Source organism: Rhinoderma darwinii, unplaced genomic scaffold, assembly GCF_050947455.1.
Source record: "Rhinoderma darwinii isolate aRhiDar2 unplaced genomic scaffold, aRhiDar2.hap1 Scaffold_474, whole genome shotgun sequence".
Lineage (NCBI taxonomy): Eukaryota > Metazoa > Chordata > Amphibia > Anura > Rhinodermatidae > Rhinoderma > Rhinoderma darwinii.
Window position 1 is genome coordinate 13,416 of NW_027464020.1, and position 7,968 is coordinate 21,383.

The 7,968-nt window shown below is 41.9% G+C and overlaps 1 long non-coding RNA gene across 2 annotated transcripts; it reads left to right on the forward strand.

Annotated features, from left to right (window-relative positions):
- Nucleotides 1–541: 541 nt before the first annotated feature.
- LOC142719273 (uncharacterized) lies at nt 542–6,057 on the forward strand. 2 transcript variants are annotated; one of them, XR_012872712.1, is made up of 7 exons: nt 542–586; nt 1,877–1,943; nt 2,761–2,825; nt 3,272–3,403; nt 4,236–4,302; nt 4,482–4,565; nt 4,944–6,057. It is a non-coding gene; the product is annotated as an uncharacterized LOC142719273 (long non-coding RNA). The 2 variants fall into 2 exon arrangements; XR_012872711.1 differs by having other exon boundaries at nt 4,482–6,057.
- The last annotated feature ends 1,911 nt before the right edge of the window (nt 6,058–7,968 follow it).

Here is a 7,968-nt window from a genome sequence, read left to right on the forward strand (position 1 = left end):
GACACGGATATGCGGCGCTTGTGACCTCGGTCGCTGTTGGGTAATGGCACCATTATTTTTGGATTACTACTTTTCGCTATATGTGAAATCAAATATCACTTATTGCATAATACCTTGGAGTGCTGAGTTCCCATTTTTACACATTGGCGTGGAAGCCTACTCACGCACACTTGAAACACGGAGTGCTGCGGGATCAAGAAAGTATCACGCTGCAACAAGTTATCAGAGTCAAGTTAAAGATGGCTACATCTGTATAAAAGTATAAAATCCATCTAGTAACAGATTACACGTTTCATACATTACATGTTCTTAGTCGTAGCCCCTATAACCACACATGTATCTTTCTTCCATGTTTATAAACAGCAGTCCCATGTAACGCCTATATCCAGTGTATGCACAGACAGTCTATCCAGGCAGTAGGAGATAATTAGATGATGTAACAGATTCTGCAGCCGCTTATGATGTCACTGATGATGTCATAGACAGTACTAGCCGTTAGGTTCTATGTGCAGCTGGATTACATATTTTTTACAATTTCTGCCAATGACGTCTGGACCGGGACTGTGATTGACTGTGTGATTGACAGGTAAGATGCAGCATTTTATCATTAATTCTACATGTTACTGGACACATGAAATATATACGCTCTAGAATTCTCATATAAGGCCAGATTCACACTGGACATTACTGCAGCAATTTCTAACCACACCAACACCTCACCACAACTATATGATTGTAGAAGGATTTTTTTCTGGTGATTGTCGGGGGTTGTTTTTTTCTTTTAGACAAACAGTTCAAGTTCCAGTAAAATGTTTCTATTAATGCAAGTAACAACTGAACATTTTACATTCAGATTTCAAGGTTTCATATTTTCTCATTAAAGTTACAACTCAGAGTATGTTCACATGGCCTATTTTCATGGCCATAAACGCCCCGAAAAACATCTAAAACTACAGAGGATGGACGCCTCCAAACATCTGCCCATTGATTTCAATGGGAAAAACTGTTATTTTTTTCCGATGGTGCATTTTACGTGGGCGTTTGATAAAGCGGCGCATAAAAAACACCCTGTAAAAAGAAGTGCATTTCACTCCTTCGGCCGTTTTTGGAGCCGTTTTTGATTGTCTCAATAGAAAAACAGCTCCAAGAACGTTGGTAAAAACGCCTCAAAAAATGTTTGTGGTTTAAAAAATGGCTGAAAATCAGAGGCTGTTTTCCCTTGAAAAGAGCTCTGTATTTTAGAGACGTTTTTTAGTTAAGTGTGTGAACATACCCTTACCATTGTCTGAGAATTGCAGCTGTCAGTAATGTGGAATGTGACTTCTCAGTCGTTTTCAATATGATGTTTAATTTAATTTAATTAAATAGTCTTAAAAAGCTACCGTATATTATCCTAATAAGGCTCAGCAGTAGCCAGGGCTGGCCTTAGGGGTGTGCGACCTGTGCCATTACATAGGGCGCATCCCTCCAGCAGGTGGAACGGGGCGCTGCGCTGGCTCCCTTCCACTGCTTGTGTTTTAGAAGCGGCCGGGCAACTCAGCAGCTGCCTTTCCGCCTGGGTGCTTCTCTCACTGACATCGCGTTTCTAGCAGCGAAAATCGGCATTCCTCTAGGAGATGGGGGCATTGGGGATTGGCATTTGTAAATTGCCCACATTGTGACCCCCCCTAATGTCAGTCATGGACTCCTGGGCCTGGGTGTGACTGCAACCTCTTCACCCCTATAGTTATGTTCCCTGGGTTTACACTAACATTACAAAATGTTTTCAATGTCTGACTCGTCCTGTGATAGAAAATGAAAGGTGTGAAAGTAAATATATTATTATTCATTCTAGATATGGGGTTATTTTATGTTTATTCCATTATGTATTTTACAGACATTTATGACATCTGAATATGTGGCACCAGTGACAGCCGACATGCTAGGACATACACTGTATATATGTAAGTATTATAGCAAATGACAACCTATAGAAATTCTATAATCTGATGTCATCCAGAATGTTCCTATAGAGACACATGACAAGACTGTGGGAACAAATTCCCCAATGTTGTTCATCCAGGGCCTGTCTTAGGGGTGTGCGACCTGTGCGGTTACACTGGGTGCATCACCTGTCACTAATGAATGGGGCGCCACTGGTCTTGATGTCTGGGTCACCCATTGCTTGAACACTCAAACCCACTCTTCATGTAAAAAAAAGTAAAGGGCACTGCTCAGGATGCAGATACAATTCCTTGGTAATGGATTACATTACAGTGTGGCAGACAATACTTGTCTGGCAGTGTTATTTGGGCACTGTATGATTGCAGTATTTGAGTACTATATTCTACGCCATAAAGCTGAATTCAGACGCTGCAGATTTGCTGCGCGGCAAAATTCACAAGTGTTACAGGTGAATAGTTACAGTCTCAAAAACTCATCCACATGTAGCAAAAGTAAACGCTGGGAATTTTGCTGCAGCTTTATATTATTATTATTATAGAAATGCTCCATAAAGAAGATATTATGGTATTAGTAATATATAAGGGACTTGTTATTTATGTCATTTCCTAATACACATTTGGCTTATGGGGGAGCACACAGCGCACACAGAGTGTCTACATTACCAGTACTGCAGTCTGTGCGCCACCATACAGGTCCGTCCACATGAAGTTGCTGTGTACATGAGCCCTAATGTACATTTCCTTCATTGTTGGGTGGTCTATACTGAGCACACGTCTGTCTGGAGAAATAAAACTACACAATTATTGTTTTTTCCAGAACACCTTAAGATCGGCTGCCTGCTGCCAGGGGGACTCTCTGAAGCAATATTTCATCTATGCAAGGTGCGTCTCTTATTAGTTACTATATGCAGTATCCATCAATACCCTCCACAGTTAGAATGACACTTTTTGTATGTCCTGGGTCAGAATGCCCCTTTTGTATGGCCCCACAGTAATGAAGCCCCCTTTTCTAAGCCCCGACTCAGTCCTTTTATCCCCCATATTAATAGTGCCCCCTTTGCTCCTATAAAATAAAAAATTATACTCACCTAATAGACGACCAACCGGGTCAGACATTTCGCTTCCTCCCTGCGCCGTTATTGTTTGTCCAATTTCAGGGGCGTATGGAGCCCCAGAGCTGTGGGCCACCCCAAATCCCTGGACCCCAGCCGGTCATCCTATTTACCCCTTTGGTAATTTTACACTGGTTGGGGACTGGACTCTGTTCTAGATAGAAATGTTGCCATTGATTGAGATTTGTCCTAATACATTGTCTTTCTTTCTCCTAGAATTAATTCCTCATAAGAGTTAATGATAACCACACGTCCCAGGAGGGCAGATCAAAGATTAAGCAGAGTCCTCCACCTCACATCACATAACGTTCTACATTCAGTCGGATGTATTCAGTAGGAGAGTCCAAGGTCAGTGTATTTTATTAACTGCATCTCTAAATGATCACATAGTGTGTATTACTGGTCAATACTGAAGAGGGCACTACCACCATAGATGGCCTGGGCACCCTCAACTTACACTGCCGATCCGGCATTTAGGGCCCAAACCTATAATATAAAAAAACAGAAAGATACAATCCCTAGTTTATTGACTGGGTGATGTTATTTGGGCACTGTATGATTACATTATTTGGACACTACATGGTGCATCATAAGGGGGAGGACGTCACAGATACTGCACATGTCACCAATAAACCTAAGGCCGGCCCTGGATGTGACACAATAGCTGCCACGTGACATGCCATCCACACGTATATGACCGCTGTGGCCTAGCAACTAAAGACAACAGAACCACCAGCGCAGGAGCCACCGGGAATTTAAAAAATGAGTAGGGACAATTTGTTATTTTTAGCCATATGCGGCTTAGACTAAGGTTTATGAAACTGTCAGAAAACCCCTTTAAGAATTATTTTGTCTGTTGAATCCAGAAATCCAATTTACCATTTTCTACTCTCTCTACTCCAGTCCAAAAGACTCCACAAAAGACAAATTAGAAGTTTTCCATTAAGGATAAGATTATATAGAAGAATAACAATAAGCTCCTGGTCCCTGATACAAAATCTATACCAGGGTCCTCCAACTATTATGTGCCATTATACTGCTGGTGTTATTTGTGTGGCAGAGGGGCATTGGACTCGCCCTGTGATAGAAAATGAAATGTGTGAAAGTAAATATATTATTATTCATTCTAGATATGGGGTTATTTTATGTATGTGCATTAAACCCATTATGTATTTTACAGACATTTATAACATCTGAATATGTGGCACCAGTGACAGCCGACATGCTAGAAGATCCACTGTATATATGTAAGTATTATAGCAAATAACAACCTATAGAAATTCTATAATGTGATGTCACCCAGAATGTTCCTATAGAGACACATGACAAGACTGTGGGAACAATCTCCCTGATGTTTTCAATAGGCTGAACATATATTTGTTGATATGATGAACCATACTAAGCGCACGTCATAATATTTTCACAGTTTATACTTTTTGTTCCAGAATTTCTAGAGATCGGCTGCCTGCTGCCAGGGGGACTCTCTGAAGTAATATTTCATCTATATGCGGTATGTCCATCATTAGTTACTATATACAGTATCCACCAGTAGCTCTGTACATTGAAAAAGTAATGAGCGGGCAAAATGCCAAGAAAGGCGTAGCAGTGGGGAACCTTGGATAGTTGGTAGGAATAGGCATAATGTAAGTTAGGGGTATCTTTGTCCAAAATGCTGGCCACATGGCTCGGTTTGGGACTGAACGTAGGTGTAAGGTAATTGGGTGAGGGAGTGTAGGGAGATTTTAGACAGCTTTGGTCTGCCAAGAACATTTGCGATGTGTCAAGGCCTGGATGCAATAGACAAGGACTTAAGTGAGTTTCATTACACAGTCATAATCTGCAGGCCTAGGTGATAATGGACACTGGCAGAATGTTTTTATATTTATAGCACTCAAGCGGAAAGCAATGGAAGGTGCCAGGATATTGCCACGTATAGAGCCCCCACAAGTCATGCAGCACAAGGACCTGGACTTGGAGTGTACTGGATTGTTTGGAGCAAATGGCATCAAGGAAGCAAGGCAGGTATCCTCAATGGTATCATTCTAGCAAAAATTTGAGGGAACATGGCACAATGATGGGCCAAGTGCCAGGATCCTTGCGCAGGGATCCAGGGTCGATGAAGGCAGCAATATCCCAGTAGGGCCTCATAATCTCAACATGGGAGAGGGACACCTTGGGGTTGCCAAAATGTTTAGAACACGGGGTACTGGCACAATGTTTGGAATTACAGGAGCATCGCATCTGGATGTAAAGAGAAGCAGAAGAAGGCAACAGTAGCTGGTTGAGTCTGATTCTGATCTGTCAGATGATAATAAGTGGTCTGATGTTGGGGATAGATGGGCTAATAGGCAAGACATTTAAGATGCTGAAAAAAATGTTTACGCAGGATAAAGTAAAAAGGTAAAAGCGAGGAGGCGTGATACCGAAAGCCAATCCTTTACTGGAAAGAGGGGGTAAAGTTTGGGGCCAGGAAACATGTTTGTTGATTTCTACCTACACACACTTGTCCCAGGAAATGTTGGGAAACATAAGGGAGGAAAGGCTTGTCTAGTTTTTGTGATGTCTATGGAAGATTTAGTTTAGTATTGCAGTGTTATGGTGGTGGAGCAGGACCCCCTTATTGATCAGGTGCCAATAAAAAGGGATGGTGCCTGTGAAGCAGGCTGGTAAGTATAAAAAAAATACATCTGTCGCATCTAAAAGAGGCATCAGTAAACGTTGAAATAGACAAGGAGTTGAGTGAGTTGCATCATTAATGCAGAATCTGCAGGCACGGATGACAATGGATACTTGCAGAATGTTTTTTGTGCCTACAGGACTCAAGTGAGAAGCAGTGGAAAGGACACGGATATCGCCACGGATAGGGCATCCACGAGTCATGCAGCACAAGGAACTGGACTTCTGATGTAATTGACTGTTTGGAGGAGATGGCGTACATTTGCGAAGAATGTAGTTGGCTTTCGAAGCGCGTAAGCAGTCTTGTATCATTACTTCAACATGCCGTGTGGTTTATAAAATGTTTTTCTAATAAAGTCATCACATTGTCATGAGGATTGCTGGACCGTATTTTCTTCTGTTTACTGTATATTTATTGGACAGTGCTAACGCCATACAGCCCTCCCTGTAGAGAACGCCATACAGCCCTCCTGTAGAGAACGCCATACAGTCCCCCTGCAGAGAACGCCATACAGCCCCCCTGTAGAGAACGCCATACAGCCCCCCCTGTAGAGAACGCCATACAGCCCCCCCTGTAGGGAACGCCATACATCCCCCCCTGTAGAGAACGCCATAGAGCCCCCCCCCCTGTAGGGGACGCCATACAGCCCCCCCTGTAGGGAACGCCATACAGCCCCCCCTGTAGGGAACGCCATACAGCGTTCCCCCCCTGTAGGGAACGCCATACAGCGTCCCCCCTCCCAAAAAAAATGCGACCTACAGTGTGTCCTACAAAATACATGTATCCCCTATCCACAGGATAGGGGATACATGTGTGATCGCTGGCAGCGAAAGCTGCTTTTATCCTCTCCTCAGGGTCCCCGGCAGTCACTGACAGCCGGAGACCCGACATTCAGCAGCCCGATCGCGCGGGCAGTAAGTTAAAACCGGAGTCGTAAAAAGTCTATGGCTCGGGTTTTAACCCCTTAATGACCGGGCCTGTTTGGGCCTTAATGACAAAGCCAGATTTGTTAAATCTGGTATGTCTGACTTTATCAGAAAATAACTCAGCGAAAGTTTTGAATATCCAAGTAATTCTGACATTGTTTTTTCGTCACATGTTGTACTTTATTTTAGTGTTAAAAGTAGACTGATACGATTTACGGAAATTAATAAAAAAATAGAAAAAATGAAGAAATTTTGTAAAAATTATCATTTTTCCCTATTTTTTACAGCAATATGTCACATATGTACATACATACAGTACAATTTTTTTTATTAAATATATATTTCCATCTCTTTACTCTATTTTGGCAGCACTTTTGAAAAAAAAATTTTTTTTGAGCAATTTAGAAGACTTACAAGTTTAGTAATAATTTTATACATTTTGAAGTACATTTGGCTTTCCTGCACCAAGCCAGGTTTTCAGAGGCTCATAGGTGTCAGAATGGTGGAAACCCCCACAAGTGACCCCATTTTGCAAACTACACCCCTTAAAGTATTTATTAAGGGGTGTTGTAAGTATTTTGACCCCACAGTTTTTTTGTAAGAATTCATGCAAAGCAGGCGTAAAAAAATATAATCTCACTTTTTTCATAAAAGTATAACTTTGAAGACCGATTTCTTTGTAAAGCGACCATGAGAATGAAGAAACACACCACAAAATCTATCACCCTGTTTCTCTTGTTTTCAAAAATGCCCCCATTGTGACTCTAATGCATTGCCTGGACACACGGCAGGGCCCGAAAGGAAGGGAACACCCGGAGACTTTCAGGTCTCATATTTTGCTTGAAAATGTTTTAGGCCCCACTGTATATTTGGAGAGGTTTTGAACTACCAGAACGATAGAAACTCCCCATAAACGACCCCATTTAGAAAACTAGACCCCTTAAGGTATTTATCTAGGGGTGTAGTGAGTATTTTGACTCCACAGTTTTTTGCTAAATTTAATGCATAGCAGGTGAAAAAAAATTAAACTTCACTTTTTTCATAAAAGTATCACTTTGAAGACCGATTTCTTTGTAAAGCGAACATGAAAATGAAGAAACCCACCCCAAAATCTATCACCCCGTTTCTCCTGTTTTCAAAAATACTCTCATTGTTGCCCAAATATGCTTATTAGACGTGTGGCTGGGCCAAAAAGAGAGGGAGCACCCTTTGGCTTTCAGGGCACAATTGAATAAATTCTAGGCCCCATATCATGCATTTAGAGGCATTGAGCTGCCTGAACAAAAAAAAAAAAACACGCAGAAATGACC